Genomic DNA, 18634 nt, shown 5'->3' on the forward strand with positions numbered 1-18634 from the left:
AACATCTGTTCCCTTTGATCCACCTAAATTCTATATTACTTAGTGAATTCTCTTTCTTTGCAAAACAGTACATAACAACAGGAAATTGAATTGGGTCTGTTTGTCCCAGTTTATCTGAAGCCCCAAAAGGCTAAGAACAAAAGTTCTCAAAGTCAAGTCCTTCCAAATAAATTCCAAAGCACAAGCAAAATGCCAGCCGACTTTTGCAGGACTTGCAAAGGAAGTAGTCAAAAAACAGTTCTGCAGTTTAACACCTACTTCGAAGATGTAAAGGGATGAAAACAGAAATAGGAAACACTACATCCTTGGGGAAAGTTTACCCATGTGCTGTGACTCCCACCCCTTCCCAGGAGGGAAAGATGGGAATTAAAGGAGCCAAGGAATATACCATTTGGGAGCACAGGGGACATAGTGGTCTCAGCCCTACCTAAAAATTCTAAGGAACATAATTCATCTCTCCCTGGTCAAAGGTTTGAGTTTTGAGTTTCCTGAACCAGGTGTGAGGAAGAGTGATAGGAAGTGGGGGAGGGGGACATTCCCAAACTCTGAGAGTTATTTCATTCTAGTCATGCTGTTAAAATGATTGTGCTCCAACAGTTTCATTTCTAGGAATGAAGTATATAACAAGCACTCAATACGCACTTGTTGGATAATCCTAGATTTCCCATTCACAAAACCCTTTTCTAATTCCCCTAAAAACTTTCACTGCACAGAAATTGATGCTACTGGGGCAGTATAGTAAAGAACTTTACATATTTTGAAGCCAAATTCACCATATTTCAAATTGCTACTCTGTCACTTTTGCCTTCTAAACTTTGGGGGAAATTAAGTTAACCTCTATGAGCTCAGTTCTCCCATCTGCAAAACAGAGATAACAAACATAATTAAAGGGTGGTTGTGACTAATAAAGAAAACAACCAATGTGAAGTATCCACTCAATATCAAAAGATACTGAAACTGTTACCCCACCCTCTCTTACCTCCTGCCTATGGATAAATTCTTTTGTTAGATATGTTAATGTTACATAGTCTGGTTTAAAGTGAAAAGCTCTCATTCTGCTTTTTGCCCGGGAGATTGCCAGTCTTCTTCAAGTGATTTTGCCAGGTATGTGAATGATCTACTGTGTGTGGATTTTGGTAGTTTAAGTCTCAGTTTTAGAGACGACTCAATGTTGGGACTAATTACTGTCTAGCTATTGACGCAATCCCAGGAAATACGCCCTTTTGGATTCAATCACATTTGTGCCTAATACGTACCATATCCTTTCAAGACTGTTTTTTTATCCCTAAAAATATGCATCTGTGGTATCCATGGGATATCTCTAAAAGATATCAGAACTGGGTTAATGGGAAAGCACAGGATACACTCAAGCTGTTTCAGTCATCAGGCCTCTTGTTTGGAAAACCTCAGTGAAGGCTGAGCGAGCTGATTACAGGAAAAGAAATTAACAGATGAGAAAGCTGACTTAAGAGTTATTGGGAAACAATGAATGAAAGAAAACTATTCAGCATTCTTCAAAGGGAGGGCAGGAGATTTTTTTTTAATGGTCTAAGTATTTTTCTGCATCTCGTCAACTCGAAAAAGAGAGGCTAGCATGTGACCGTTGATTCCCATTTTGTCAGAAACCGTGTTTTGTTTTTCTCTTATGTCACTAAGTTATTTTGTTTTTAAGACCACTGAATACTTCCCCTAGGGAGCCTGAGAAAGCCTCCAGGGAAGCTTCCTGAGTAAATGCATCCAATGAATGGAACGCAAGACAAAGAAACCTGAGCTCAGCCCTGGTTCTGTGCATTCTGAAGAGTCACATCTACTCTTATTACCATCAGAAAACATTTCTAAAGTGTTTTGAAGCCCTTAAATAAAAATTTCTCTATAACCGTAAAGCTGCTTATATTTGTATAAAAATTCTCAGAGATTTACTAGAGCTCATGCTTTCATACTTAAATATCTCCTAGGAAAAAATATTGAGAAATGTCTACCTTTTGAGATATAAATTGGCTGTAATAAGAAAAGTAGATTCACTCTAATTTTGACTAATCACCGAAGGCAAGACAAAAAATCTTCAAAGCAGTTATATATTGAAACATCTTTTTTTAACCTGAGATTGTAATATTTTAACAAGAATCATGATTGATTATATCATAAGTGGCCTCTTGTTTAGAATAGGTAACAAAAAATATTGGTAAGTATTAATAGGCGTCAGGAAAAGCAGAGAGAGAGATTTTTTAGTCTAGTTTTCCCCTTCTGAACAGGGGCTTCTCCAGCTCTAGGGCCTAAATTAATAACCATCTTCTAGGTTTGGTCATTCTCTGCTCTTTCCGTCTCCTCCTAATGGGTTGTTTCTGTTTTCTCCCACCTAAATTCAGCACCACATAAGCTTAGCTCTGTACCAGAGGGCAAACAATAAAATACAGTTGAGAAAGAATCCCAAGAAACACATGGATGGAAACTCGATTCATTGCCAAATGTACCAAATGATCTTCTGATAAATAAGTGTATCTCTGCTGAATCAATTCCACAAGACTCAGCCAGAGAGAACTATATCAAATTACAGAATATTAAAATTCTTAATTGCTAAACAAATTAATCATTTTGTATTTAGTATTTTAATTCAAATTAATCAAGGTCTTTATGGTAGTGAGGTAAGGTAATCTAGGAAAGACACAAATCATTTTCAAAGAGAAACTGGATTTCTATGAATCATTACTAAGAGAAGAATCAGTGAAGTGGTAATTTGCAACATAAGGAAAAGAGAAAAATGCGTCACTGGGGAAAGAAGCAAATTAGAGTACTAAAATCTTTAAGACCACCATCTTCTTTGTGAAAACATATTTTTAAGAATGCAGTTAAAAATAATTCTATTTGATATATTTTAACATACAGGCATGTAAAAATTTATCTATACATAGATGTCTCAGTTTTTTAAAATCTGTGCCTTAGAGACAGAAGTTTTTTTAATCATTCTGTTTTGACTTTTTAAATGTCCTTTTCTCTCTTTCACCTATTTTTTAACCATGATCGCTTCCCTGTCTTGAAGACATTAAAAAATACTTCATTTTGAAGAAACAATCAAAGGGAGATCAACTGACATGCACGCGTGGCATCGGGGCACACCAAATGGCCCAATTAAACCATTTGCAGTCTTTGCAATGCACAATTTAAATGTACCTAAGAAATGTCAAATGGTTGCTCATGCAGAATTATCTTTGCCAATGAGCTATGCCTCAGGAACTGAGCACATAAATCCCTGCAGACGTTTGTCTCGGACACACACTGGAGGATGTTGGTTACCACAGAAGTGTAGAGACTTTTCAAGCTGTACACCATGACGAGAAATGCCTTCTTTGGGAGAGGTGGTGCCGCCGGAGGAAAATGAATCTCTGCCAGCACCTCTCTCTGTGGGAAAGAGCATTCCCCACGTCAGGCTCTAAAAACCAACGGCAGGAAGAAAACCTCTCTACAGTTTCCTTTCTCCACTGGGCAATTCTTCAACAGTTCAGAAAAAGTCTTCTCAATGTGATAAATTTGAAGAAAATATAGTAAAGGATTGAAGAGAGTTATCAGTTAAATCACAGGCTCAATGGGAAGCTTCTCCACTTGAAAAATGAAAAATAGCAATAAATTAACAGGAAACGAAATAGTTGGGTTGGCTCAAAAGTGGCCAGGAGGAGTAGCACTGACCACCCGCTCCCCCACTCCTTTCTCCACACAGAGGTTGACCTGTCTTGGAAGGTGGTTCTAGGTCTGGAACCCCCTACCTCAGAAGGCAAGGACTCTAATACTTCTACTGCCCTTACTTCCTCTTTGGAAGCTTCTTCCATTGCTAAGATACCTATTGGATTCTCTACCTACCTTGCTCGCACACCTCGCCAGGGCCTTGCTCTCTGCTTGCTACTGCCTGTCTACTGCGGGCTGCTTTCAATTCTGTTCTGACCCCTGCCTGCTTCAGCGAAGCACTCAATTGCCTTCTTGGATTGGACCCTTGGGACACAGTTCTTTACCCCTCTGCAGAAGCTTAATTGTTGTACACGGTTAAGAATGTATAAGAGTGTCCAACTGAAAAATGATCCATTAGGCTTCAAAGGATAGAGTGGGTAGAGGAATGAGGGAATTCGAGGGAGTGAGAGGAATGACTTGTAAGTCTATAAACAACAGCCTAACCAGCAGATACACATATATTTAAACATGCCTTCTTATAATCTTGGGATATGATGGATAGATTTCTAGTGGCTAGTACATGCTCATACCAGAAATGTATTAGATTGCCAGAAGGGTGGCAATTACATAATTAGGCTACTGCTTTTAGAATTGGCACATTTGATAGAAATTCATGACATTTACCATTTTTTAAATATTTTGTATGATTTATATTTTATCAAAGCCTAACATCAATAAGCTGTTATTTTAAATTCATCTCTAGTTTGATATTTAAAGATGTATTTCAGAGTAAGTTGTTTATTTATTTAAAAAAATAATGTGTCTCTGAGTCTATTCATTCCTATGTAGCATGGTATACTAGTTAATTAACAGAATTGGCTATTAATGAAAGTCTTCTAGTAAAAATAAAGTGAATAACACTAACACAGGCTTTATCAACTATATCATATTCAATTACATAAGACACTATACTAACGACACTCTGTCAACCGTATAAGTCTGGGGAATGGCATCAATAATTTTGTTCAGTGATATCTTCTTCCTGCCTCTTAGGACTAAAGTCAAGACGAAGCCCAAGATGTAAAAGTAGAAGAAAGAAAGCTCTTATATTTATGCACTATTTTAACTATTTACTTGGAAAGACACTTACAGGGTTAAATACCTCTAAATATGTTCATATATCAACATTGTTCTGAATTTTAGGTGTTTAAAATGTTTACTGTGAAGTCCTTTCATAATAATTATAGCAGAACCCCAAATCTACCTAACAGTTTATCATATTCAGCTGGATTTCACTTCTAGATGTAATTACCTTGAATTCTTTCATTTTTTCTCACAGATATAACTTTTCCAAATTGTAAATAACATTCTTTTTTGAGTTCATAAAGGACATGACATTTTGGCTCCCACTGATAGTAACTAATTTAAGAATGCTCGCTCATGAATCACATTTCCCCTTCTCTGCATTTCTCAGAGCCTGCTTCCTATATTTGATTCATTGGCATCACGCTTGCACCTAGTACAAACTGATGTCTTCCATGAGCTAGGCACTAGCCATCTGCCTCTTCTATCTCTCCAGAAGATTGGAGAGAATTATATTGCTTTGAACTAATCATCCTCAGAGAAAAAAACATGATAGAAAGTTGGTCTTAAAATAATAATTTTTCAGTTGTAATTCATATTTATTACAGCCCAACACCCAAACAAGTCTCACTGAAGAGAAATATAAACATTCTTAAAATAACATGACAAATAAAAGTGATCCCTTGGTTAACGTCCTGTGGACATTTATTTTAAAGAAGGCTTAACAACATTTACCATTCATAGGAATCTGCATACATATTAAATGGAACTGAATAAATGACAACCTATAAGTCAAGATTTACAGTGAAACAATACTTGTCAGTGGCACTAGTACCCTTAAATCTAATAAATGTAGTTTTCGGGATCACGGATATTAGCTTAACCAATAGGTCAAAATTCTCATTAACTGGATGCTCATTAAGTAGTATTTGATGCTTTCAAGCCAGATGAAATGCCACCTTTAATTAGCAATAGAAAGAAAATAATCAAATAATCACTGTAAAAACGCCTTTCTTTACTATAAAATATGTGGTCATTGTAAAACACTATTATCCATAAGAAATCTATTCAATCATATATACGTTATATATATGCACATATGTATAGCATACGTATGTATATATATGTATCGTAAATGAAAGGTTATTAAAATTTTGTTCTATAGGTTTTTCAGCAGATTTTTCACCATCACAATATACAAGCCCAAGGTAACTATCATTTCCATTTCTGCAAAAGGCAGAATTTGGTCAAGTAAAAATTATAATGCCTTGAATTTCCATAAACACATAAACTTGTCTCTTTTCTTCTACAAATCCATATAAAAGTAGACGCAGGCACCCCAAAGGGAGAATAAAGCCACATTTGTTCTAACTCAGGCTGTCACTTCAAAGATAATTTTCAGTTATTATGAGTTCAAATAAAAGACAATTAATAAAAATGCATCTATAAAAATTTACACCATGACTACACAAAATTATAATGTGTATTTTAGACTCAATTCTGAAATATACCGGGTAGCCTATTTGAAATAATTCAAACTTCAGATATAAAAGAAAAGCAGTTCTTGTAAAGGATAAGCTTAAACTAAGAAGAGTTCTTGGTGTTGGAGGTCACAGTTTGTTCCCATTAAATACAAACTCAGGACCAAATCACAAATAATATTACAGTTAAAGAGAACATGATTCTTTAGGTTATATATTTCAAAAAATTAAGTTCTTAGTATCGATAAAAATGAGACAACTAAGGGAAGAAGAATAAATCTACCTAGCTCAGTTTTCCACACTACCTTCTACTCCATCTTTCTTAAGTATGAAGCTTTAGGAACCCCAAAATATATCAGCATATAAACCAAAGAAGAGTTATCCCAATTATTGTCATCTTCCCCACCCTTCAGAGAAATTAACAAAAGTCTTAGGGAACACCCACCTTCAACAAATGACTCGCATGTACTGACTTGAGCCCTACTAAAAATTTCTACTTTAAAAAAACTAAAACGTTGAAAACTGAACTGAACAACTGAAATAATTGTCTTTATTTTTCTTTAAAAAAGTCATTATATTTTCTCACCACGTTTCTTCCTTCCTTATGTTCCCTTTCTCAGTGTATCAGTGGTAGTTCAATAGGCTGTACCTTAGCCATATAAAACAGGACCATAAACTGAGATGAAATTAAGAATGCTGCTTAAAGTATTTGAATTTATATATTCATATATAGGATTATGAAAAACTTAAGCCTTCTCTAATTGGTCCAGAGAAAATTAAGCATTTTCCTCTCTACAGCTCACTATAATAGTCCATAGTACCCAGCTTTTAGTTCCTTAAAACATTTAGTTATTTACAGACCTATCTCCCCTGCTATATTAGACACCTCATCAGGGGAAGACTCTATCTTGTCAACACCTTTCTTCTCCCAGTCTCTAAAATAGTGGTAGAACATATAGGGTACTCAATAAATGTTCAGTGAATTGATTTTATATATTTTGGCACAGACATTTATCATTTATGTATTCTGCTGACCAAGTGGGACAGGCATTGAGCTACTGCTCAAAATTTTAGCAGAAGACAACAGAGTAAATTCTCCCCAAGGGTAAACTTAATATCCTTGCCTTTTCATGTTGGCGACTTCAAGTGTCTAAAATTATAGCTGTCTATATGCCATAACAAGGTAGGGCATTTTCTTTCTGGGTATGTACATATAAATATATTTTGACTCTACAGCATATGGTAATAACTTTAAGATTAAATACCTAATTGTGAAAAAAAGAGCTGTTCCTTCCAGAATCCAAGTCCTGTGAAAGTAGCCAATGCTGTCTCATTAGTTACTAAGCTAATGGAAACATTGCCAGCATTTCTTTCAGAGTCTAGAAAACAGAGTCTGTAATGTGCCAAGTCTTCACTGATTTATTTTTGTAAACAGCGGTGTAATAAACTTGAGGAAGCCAAAAAAGCAAATTTTTTTAGAATAAATATTCATTTGCTATCAAGATGGATATGACCTTTTTACCCAAGCCTATTACTGACAATTCAGAAAGACTATGTGAATTAGTCATTCATTTATCTTAACTGCATTTGCAGGTACTATCACAACTCAAGTTTAAAAATGCCATCAATTTTGCATTCCTGTGGCTTTTATATAAGAAATCACATTATTTTACCCATGTACCTTATTATATTCTGACCTTTCAGGAAAATCTGATAATATAAATCTACAAAGTGCAATACTACTCAAGAATTCCACTTTTCTCCTGCAGCATGCCTGAACATAACCTTCAGTGTTACAGTCATTGTATGACATGGGGGTGCTATTAAGAGGCATAATAGTGGGGTTCAGAGCTGGGCATGCTCAGGAAGCAAGGTGTTTGAGTCTGGCTCAAGGACTTACTGGTCATAAGACTTTGGGACAAATTATCTCAGTCTTCTAAGCCTCAGTCTTAAATCTACACAATGAAGATCATTTAGTACGCATATCCTTGTTTTCTTCAAATGACTAAATGAATTAATTCATGTAAACTGCTAGGGCAATGCCTGTGACACATTAAGAACTCAGTAAAAGTTAATTATCATGATGCATCAATATGGATCACTGATTTAAAATTAAGCTGCTTGGGAGAAGGGACACTGTAAATATTTTGAGAGCTTGCGTTCTCTCTGTTTCAATTCAGATACTGTCTTAAAAGTTTAGGTATTTCACTTACTTAGATGAATTTCACTCTCACAAAATATAAGAAACATGCGGCATTATGTTTCCTGGACTTAGACCAAATAGAGCTCAATGCCTTTTTTTAAAAATCCCCAAATTTCTATAATTTCTTATGCATAATGAAAGGTAAAATAGACTCGGAATAGAATGGTGCTTGTTTACATGCATCTGGTTGCATTTCTAAAATGCACGTCTATGAGCGTTAACATAAACATTTAGTCTAGTTCTTGAACTCCATGGGGTAGGTGTGAGGATAGGGGAAGAGTTTCATACAGGAGATGTCATATCAGTTAGTTTTCAAAAACAAATGAGATTTCAGTGGTGAATAAGGCAAATAATTTAAGCTAAGGTAAGGTCACAGACTGGAGAGAAGTGGGCATGCAACTCAGAGCATAGCAACAAATCTGACTGGCTAGTGACCCATATACGCCAGTGAAGAGGTACTCAATAAAGCAGGAAAGGCCAGGACCAATCTACAGAGAGCCTGGGCTGACTGGCTGAGTCTGGATTTCAGTATCCAGGCAAAGTGGATTGTTGATCTTAGATACTTGGAAGTCTAAGCAGGACTGTTTGTAGGGACTAAAGATGATGAAGCTGTGAATCCAGGGAGATTCATGGCTCACAGACTGACACCAACAGCTCAAAGCGGGAGTGAGTTGGGTAGAGGTGGCTGGGGATTATGCTGCATTCCTACCTCTCCCTCACATTCCTCATCTGCAAGTACTATCAAACCTACCTCCAAATCTATCTCAAGTCCACAGGCTCTTCAACATGTTCACTGCGACCTCAATCACCCATGCCACTCTCAACTCTGACAGCTCTAATAGACTTCTAAGAGGTCTCTAGGGTTCCAAACTGCCCTGTTCCCATTCAGTTTTCAAAACATTGATTCTCCACAGTGCAGCCAAAGTAATACTTAAAAGTGTAAATTGAATGATTTCACTTATTTGCTAATGGCCTTTCAGGGATATTCCTGTGACACTTTCATTAAAATCTATGTTCACAGCCCTTCATTCACAATATATTCTAACCACATGTATATTCTTTCACTTACTCTTCATACCAAGCTCTTTCCTGTCTCAGTAAATACTATTCTTTCTGTATGGAATGTTCCTCCATCACCACCAGATCATTTCAGAGCTGGTTCCTTCCGAACCTTAGCGTTTCAGCTTTAAAGTTATCTCCTTCCCCATTCAATAGGGTTCCACTGGTATTCACTGACTCAGCACCCTTTATTCTCCTTAAAGTATTTTCTGCAATTTTGAGCTATTTTATTTTCTGTTTACTTGTGTGTACGCAAACGTGTGTGTGTGTTTGGCTGGTTTGGTCTTTGTTTGTCTCACATAGTAGACCATAAATTCTATGAGGACAAGAACAACTTCTGTACTGGGATAAAATAGATACTCAATAAATACTTATTTAGTGAATAAATTAATGAACAAAGAATAGACAAATGAATGAGATTTTAACATATGAGAATCATAAAAAACCAAAGGATAAGTCAGAAACAAATGCTATTTTTGAAGTAAAAGGAGAGAAGGATCCAAGAAACTGTTTAGGAATATAACATTTTAAATAGATAGGGACCATGTTCCAGGTAGCACAGGAGATGCTTTACATTGGTTATTTCCTTTAATCTTTGAAGTAATTCTTAAAGGCAATGGGCCTAGTAGCCAACTTTTGCCCCTCCAGATCCATTCCATTCTCCATTCTTTTCCCCTGTGTAGTAAAGAATCCAACCTCAGCCAAAATGAGGTCTGGCCTTTGCCCTTGTCTTCTGGGAAGTAATCTCTATGCTCTTGTAATCTTAGGAGCCTGGGAGCCTTGGGTCATGCTGGATACTCTAACGGTAACATTTAGGGCAGGGGCTGCCATGCCAGCAAACCCAACAATGTGACTTAGGATGGAGGCTTTGGGGCACATAGTCTCAGTCCACCTAGAGACTGAGATCAACCACATCAGCAATCAATGACTGGATCATGCCTGTGTAATACAGCCCCAGTACAAACTCTGAACACCAAGGCTCGGGTGAGCTTCCCTGGTTGGCAATACTACATGCATATTGTCACACACTGATGCCAGGAAAGTAACATGTCCTGACTCCACAAGGAAGGAGAAATGGAAGCTTCACATTTGGTGCTTTCCCAGACTGTGCCCTATGTACTTCTTTCATTAGCTAATTTAAGTCTGTATTATCCTTTCCTAATAATAAATCATGAGAGTGAGTAAATAGTTTTCAGTGAGTTATGTGAGTCTTCTAGCAAATTATAGAATCTGAAGGCGGTTTTGAGAACCTCCTCCCAAAATGCAAGTGGTATCAGAAGTAGGCAATTTAAGGGACTTTTGCCTCTGACTTTGTAGTTGGCTTAAACTCTTACACCCAGCATGATCTCTGACTTGGGAAGCTGACCTGTATGGATTATATAAATGGGTTCAACTTTTACCTCAAGGTTGATTACAGCCAATTGGGAGCCCAGATGAAGGCTAGAGAGACGGAAGGTAAAGAAGCTGGCATTTATTCATGTGGTTCTCTCTCGGTAGGACTATCTCAGACTGGCTGTGTCCCTCTTTGATAGAAGGTCACTGCTCCCCTTAAGGTAGAATGCGTTACATGATTCTTTCACACACTTTTTCATTCTAGAACCTGGTTAACTCTTCCCATCCCTTCTCCCTCTGGATGGAAAAGGAGGATGCTGAAGTGAAATCGGTAAGGCTAGTTCTGATGCTGCAGGCCCTGCATTCCTGCACTACTTTCCCTTGTTATTCCCCTATACCCACTCACACTTTTGTAATTAGTGCTTCTGAAAATAAATCCTTCTCAACTTTTTCTAAACTGAGTGGGCTTTTTTCTTTTCTGTCAGGAGCTTAACTGATACAGGAAAGCACTATGTCATTTCACAGATAAGAAAATAGCGGCTCAAAGAGGTAAAAATAAGTTGTTTAAAGTCACATAGAAAGGGTAAAAGAAAGATTTGAAGCCGGATTTGACAATGATAGAGAATATTCTCTTTCCATTACAACAGGCAGAAGAAAAGCAGACAAAGGAAATAAGAAGGAAAAGCAAGAGAAATAGGCAGAAAACCAGGAAAATGCATGGGCAAAGTCTCTTAAGGAGAATTTCAGCAAGAGATTGCGGATGTAGTGGTGAGCAGTGTGAAAGATATAAAATCCTTCAAAGAAGACTGACTGAGTGCTCAGTAACCCCTGAATTAAACCATTGTGACATCAGGACATTTGAAATGTGAAGCAAGAAAAATAAATAAATAAAATCATGTAAATATTATGCAGTATAGGTCAATGAACTGTGATGAAGAATAGTGTCTGTTTACCAACATATGGATACATACTTACCTGCATACATATACATATATAAAGCGACCAGAGAGAACATAGAATAAGAGAAGTAAAGTATATGAGAAGACAGATGGCTAAATTTATTTCATGTATCACTAATAATTTTGCAAAAACGTCTGTGACAGGCAGCATTTTCATTGCGGAAAAGGAACATTTCACAATAAACTTTGGCAAAGAAAAATGTATTCTGTATGAAACAATTTCTCACATTTCCAAGCTGATATAAATTAATATTCAAAATGTATCAAGAAAAAATAGTGATTGATCTTCATATTTTCATGAAATCAATATGCAGCTTAAATTTGTCATTTATGCATATTTTGTAAAACACTAGTGCTTTCCAGTTCTGGGGGATAAAACGACAGAAAACATAAGGTGTAGGGTCTAAAATTTAGTAAATATTCTTTAATCAAACAAAAAATATTTTTGAGGAAAAACATCAACTAATAAACTATAATCTTTCCAAGTTGTTGTTTTTAGATTTATAATAGCACATATATCAACTTTAGGCGATGAAAGAAAAACATCTTAGTGTTATCAAAAGCAATTTAAAAAACCTCCTTTTAATTTCCAACTAAAACTTAATACTGAGAATAGCAATGCTGAAAGACACTCTGTCTATTCTCCAAACTTTAAACTTCCCAGAACAAACCATGATGTCATTCTAGTTTTAGAAAAGACATCTCAGAAATCTAACACAAATCCCTTTTGTTCTTTTGTTCATGGAATTAATGGGCTAATCAGGGGGTGAAGCCAGCAATCTCTCTGCCAATAACAATAAAAGAGAAATTTCTTGAGAGAGTAGCTTTTTACTCAGCCCCTAGTCGGGTACTCAGCTATGAGGGAGGGCTGGGTGCATGGATACGCTCTGGCAGAGTAGAGTGGATGCTAAACTGAGGGTCAAGAGGTTTGCTCAGAAAAGGCTTCCTTTTTCAACCTAAGTAAATGAATTCACTATTATTTTTCTTTAATCTTCTCACCTTTAAATTGAAGGGAGTGTACGAGATATGGTAAGGCAAACAGATTCCTTCCCTTGTACCAACTCCTTTTTACTGGTAATGACTGCTGGGCATGCAAGAAGGAGGCTTTGTGTTCAGTAGGAAGGAGACAATTAGCAACGTCTGCCATGGGCAGGCTGCAGTGGAAATGCTATTTATTTGCTAGAGAATTGCTAGATGTCCTTTCAACTCAAACGTTTGGTATAATGAGGAATAATAATGAACTAATCTATAATGATAGACCATCAACAGTAGTGAACCTGGATTTTTTCACCTATAAAATTAGAAAGCTATAGTGGATAACATCAGGGGTCCATAAAACTAGAAAATTCTGTCTCTAGGTAGAAAAGTTTTAAATTATGTTTTAATTGCTATTTGGAGATTAATAATTATAATGAACACTGATGATTATATTGACCAATGTCAAGTAGCATTTGGATTCCAAACATATGGATATACAAAGCAAGGATTCTTCTGGAACTCTTAGGTGTATTTCTCACTAATCCCCACCCAATTACCATTTTGGGCTCAGATGCCCGGGGGAGATGGCGTCATTTGGAACTGGTCTCCTTCCTGGAGAGACAGCTAACGTGGAAAGAGAGTTGTACCAATTTCAAACAACTGACCCCCAGGCTCTCTTCAGATCTGTCCTGAATGTGCTATTGAAGCAGTTTCCAGGGCTAAAGATAGGACAAGGTCCCCCCGAAAAGTTCTTTCACTGTTTTCAAATATATCATGAAACAAGTCACATTTCAGTCTCTGGTAGAGCCATCTCTGAAGTTTCACATTCAGGGTATCTGCCATCCCTGCCCTTCTGCAAAAACAGATCATATATAATAGAAGAGAGGTGATAAATATTACCCAGAATCTCACAACACAGATTTATAGGTTGAAAGGAAAACAGTTTTTAGCAAAAGTAGTTCACATTTTTGTCAGAAATATAGGACTAGATGTAAAACCCTAGTGAGAAAAACACTTGCCAATGTGTAAATTCCAAAGAAACTTTGAATAATGAAAAGAAAGCTATAAATTCCATTTGGAAAAATAGCGAGTACCATGAAACTGTAATGGGTTGCAGGCTCCACCTCAAACAGACGCCTTTGCATCTGAAAATGTCAAGTGATCCAATATGCTGAACATTCCACCGAAGTTTAAAGCAGCACATCCCGTGGCTGTGCTGCTAATAACTGTCCTGGCCGATAGTGATTAGTATTCAGGGGATGAATAAGAGTTTAGGGAAGTAATTTATGGAGATAATGGCTAGAGAAAGCCTTTTTTTATTAAATAAAAATGTTATCTTTCTAGAAAGGAACTGGTGATTAGAAAATATTTTATTAAGAGAATAAGAAAGATTGGTAAAAACTTAGCCAGGGTAAGCTGTTTTCACAAACCACACTTTACAAGTCTGCCAAATTAAGCCTCATCGGGGAAATACTAATTGAGTATAAAACGATTCCCCTTGTTGAGTATGGACTACTGATTCACTACTGCTGTGACAGCCACACTGAAGGTGCCTTGGACAGTAGATACACCATATGGTATTTGAACCCAACTCTAAATATTTAAAGCTAGAACAAACCTACATTTCTTGATTGTATATATAAACAGATACATCTTCAAATTTCAGTTAAGAAATTAAAAAGGATTACATATTTGATATTTTTCTTTACAGTATTGTTAATTCAAGTCTTTGAACTTAAATTTCAGATGAGAAAAAATCATGACTTTAAAAACATTCATATCTTTTAGTTTTTAAGTAATATGATGTTATGTATCACTAAAAGTTTATAACATATAAAGAACTCTTACAACTCAACAACAAAAAATCAAATAACCCACTTCAAAAATGGGCAAAGAGGGGCTGCCCCCATGGCTGAGTGCTTAAGTTCACGCAATCCACTTTGGTGGCCCAGGGTTTTGCCAGTTCAGATCCTGGGCATGGATATGGCACTGCTCATCAAGCCATGCTGAGGCAGCATCCCACATAGCACAACCAGAAAGACCTACAACTAGAACATACGACTATGTACTGGGGGGCTTGGGGAGAAGAAGAGGGAGAAAAATTAATTAATTAATTAATTAATTAAAAGATTGGCAACAGATGTTAGCTCAGGTGCCAATAAAAAAATGGGAAAGGACTTGAATAGACATTCTCCAAAGAAGATACACAAATGGCCAACAAGCACATGAAAAGACGCTTAACATAATTAAGCATTTAAAAATGCAAATCAAAACTACAAGATACTTCTTCACACTCACTAGAATGGTAAGAATTAAAAAAAATGTAAAATAACAAGTGTTGGCAAGGATGTAGAGAAATTGTAACCCTCACATACAGCTGGTGGGAATGTAAACAGGTATAATCACTGTGGAAAACAGTTTGGTGGTTCCTCAAAAAGTTAAATATAGAATTGTCATATAACCCAGCATTCCATTACCCCCAAAATTCAAAATAGGTACTCAAACAAATACTTGTACATGAATGTTCATAACAGCACTTTTCACAATTGCCAAAAGGTAGAAACAACCCAAATGTTCACAAGTGGATAATGGATAAACAAAATGTGGTATATACATACAATGAAATATTATTCAGCCATAAAAAGGAATGTTGTACTGATATATGTTGTAATGTGGATGAACCTATAAAACTTTATGCTAAGTGAAAGAACCCAGACACAAAAGGTCACATATCGCATGATTCCACTTATATGAAATATCAAGAATAAGTAAATCTATAGAGGTGGAAAGCAGATTTGTGGTTGCCAAGAGCTAGAGAGAAGAGAGAACAACGAATGACTACTTAAGGGGTCTGGGGTTTTATTTTGGGATGGTGAAAATGTTTTGGAATTTGCTATAGGTAGTGGTTGCACAACACCATGAATGTACTAAATGCCACTGAATTGTATGCCGTACACTTTAAAATGATTACATTTATGTTATGTGAATTTTACTACAATTTTTTTTGTTACAGTAGACTTCCTAAGACTCTGTTGAGAGTAAGTGTCCATGAAAAAATGATGGAGTCACGACAAATGAGTGAAAGAGAATTTTAAAAGGAAATACTATCCACTGCCAAATCAGGGACAACGTAAGAATCACAATGAATAATGATGGTAATAGCTTATAACTCGTTGTGGGGAAAAAGAATACATTAGTCCCTACTGGTACTAAACAAAAAGGGAGAAGAGAAAGCTATTTTTTAGAATAGGATGCTAACTGACAAACATAAAAGGAATAAGAGAGTTAGAAACAACCAGGTTGAAACATCATAATACAACTTGATTCAAGCAAGAATCATAATGGGATGGTAAAACTATTGCATAAAAGTTAGTAAGGAATAGACTATGTACAAAAAAGATATTACTTAATACCAAAAAAAGTTAATGCTACACCAGAGAAATCTGACAGATAATACCAATGCTAAGGGATTGAGGTTACTATCACTAAAACTGGGGCAAACTGACATCATGTGCCTCTTGATAAAATGTACTTAAGTTGTATTACTTTCAAAATGCAAAACCTCAACCCAATCATTAGGAAACATTAGAAAAACCCAAAATAAGGGACATTCTACAAAATTCAAAAAATATCAGTGTCATGAAAAACAAAGAAAGTCTGAAGAGACATGACAACTAAAAGCAATGTGTGATCCTGGACTGCATTCTTAGTTAAGACAAAGAAATGGTTATACCCCTCCTAAGTGGCCACCTGCCGTGCCACACTCAGTGGGCAGCCTTGGCTGGGAGCCCTTCCAAAGTGGCCTCCTACCTCACCAGAACCAGTAAGTGGCCCTGGTTGGGACCAGCATCCCATCAAAGTGGCTCCTACCCTTGGGGGCTGGCCATGCACATCAGAGAGCCTGCAACAGTTCCATCCATGCCTTGCATCCAGCTGCACTAAAGGCCTGCCCCACCCACCAGTGTGTCCAAAGCTGTTGCAGTTGGGACTTACAATCAGTCACTTGGGCAGCCAGCCCTGCCCACCAGCATACCCACAGCAATTTCAGCCCAGTCACAACAGAAGGATACACACTGTCCACAAAGGGAACAACCCTGGAGCACTTGGCTCCAGAGACCAGGGGAGACCACACTACTGGGCCCCACAAGACACCTTCTACATAAGGCTGCTCCTTCAAGAATAGGAGACATAGCTGATCTATCTAATATATAGAAACAAATACAGAGAGTTAGGCAAAACGAGGAGACAAAGAAATATATTCCAAATGAAAGAATAAGACAGCCTCAGAAAAAGAACTAAACAAAATGAAGATAAGCAATCTACCAGATAAAGAGTTCAAAGTAATAGTCATAATGATGCTCATCAAACTCAGGAGAAGAACAGAGGAACACAGTGAAAACTTGAACAAAGAAATAGAAAATATAAAAAAGAACCAACCAAAGCTGAAGAATACAATAACAAATGAAAAATATACTAGAGAGAATCAACAGCAGATTAAATGATGCAGAAGAACTGATCAGCAATCTAGGAGACAGGGTAGTGAAAATCACCCAATCAAAACAACAGAAAGAAAAAAGAATTTTAAAAAGTGAGGACAGTTTAAGGGACCTCTGTGACAATATCAAGCATACTAACATTCACATTCTAAGGGTCCCAGAAAAAGACGAGAGAGGGAAAAGAACAGAAAACCTATTTGAAGAAATAAAGGCTGAAAACTTCCATAACTTGGGAAAGGAAACAGATACCCAAGTTCAGGAAGCCATATAGTCTAGAACAAGATAAACCCAAAGAGATCCACACCAAAACACATTATAATTAAAATCCAAAAGTTATAGGTAAAGAGAATTTTAAAAGCAGCAAGGGAAAAACAACCAGCAATGTACAAGGGTACATCCATTAAGACTATCAGCAGACTTTTCAGCAGAATATTTACAGGCCAGAAGGGAGTGGCACAACATACTCAAAGTGCTGAAAGGAAAAACGTACAACCAAGAATGCTCTATCCAGTAAGATTCTCACTCAGAATTGAAGGAGAGATAAAGAGGTTTCCAGACAAGCAAAAACTAAAGGAGTTCATCACCACTAAACTGACCTTATAAGAAATGTTAAAGGGACTTCTTTAAATGTAAGAGAAAAAGCCATAACTAAAAATACAAAAATTAAGAAAGAAAATCTCACTGGTAAAGACAAAAATATAGCAAAGGTAGTGGATCAAGGCTGGCCCCATGGTGTAGTGGTTAAGTTCAGCATGCTCCACTTCAGTGGTCCAGGTTTGCAGGTTCGGATCCCTGACCTACACCACTCATCAGCCATGCTGTTGTGGCAACCTACATATAAAGTAGAGGGGGATTGGCACAGATGTTAGCTCACGGCTAAAATTCCTCAGCAAAAAAAAAAAAAAAAAGAAAGTAACAGATCAAACACCTATAAAGATAGTATTAAAGTTAAAAGACAAAAGTAAGTAAAATTACCTATCTCTACAATAAGTAAAGGGATACACAAAATAAAAAGATGTAAAATATTATGTCAAAAACACAAAACATGGAGGAAGAGGAGTAAAAATGTAGTGCTTTTAGAATGCACTCAAACATAAGTGACTATCAACTTAAAGTAGACTCCTATATACATAGGTTGTTATATAAGAACCTCACGATAACCACAAACCAAAACCCAATAATCAATACACAAAAAGTAATGAGAAAGGACTACAAACATAACACTAAAGAAAGTCATCAAATCACAAGGGAAGAAAGAAACAGACAAGAACCACAAAAACATTCAGAAAAAAAATAACAAAATGGCAATAAGTACATACCTATCAATAACTACTTTAAATTAAATGGATAAAAGCTCCAATCAAAAGACATAGGGTGGCTGAATGG

The 18634-nt window shown here is 36.6% G+C and overlaps 1 protein-coding gene and 1 long non-coding RNA gene across 9 annotated transcripts in view; one reads left to right on the forward strand and one right to left on the reverse strand.

The window, feature by feature from the left end:
• The window catches only part of IMMP2L (inner mitochondrial membrane peptidase subunit 2), an 854823-nt gene that overhangs the window by 359016 nt on the left and 477173 nt on the right, over positions 1-18634 (reverse strand). The gene's annotated exons all lie outside the window — the stretch shown is intronic.
• Positions 998-11599, forward strand: LOC138923812 (uncharacterized). Its single transcript, XR_011437947.1, has 3 exons — positions 998-1104; positions 11081-11146; positions 11463-11599. It is a non-coding gene; the product is annotated as an uncharacterized lncRNA (long non-coding RNA).

Source organism: Equus caballus, chromosome 4, assembly GCF_041296265.1.
Source record: "Equus caballus isolate H_3958 breed thoroughbred chromosome 4, TB-T2T, whole genome shotgun sequence".
Classification (NCBI taxonomy): Eukaryota; Metazoa; Chordata; class Mammalia; order Perissodactyla; family Equidae; genus Equus; species Equus caballus.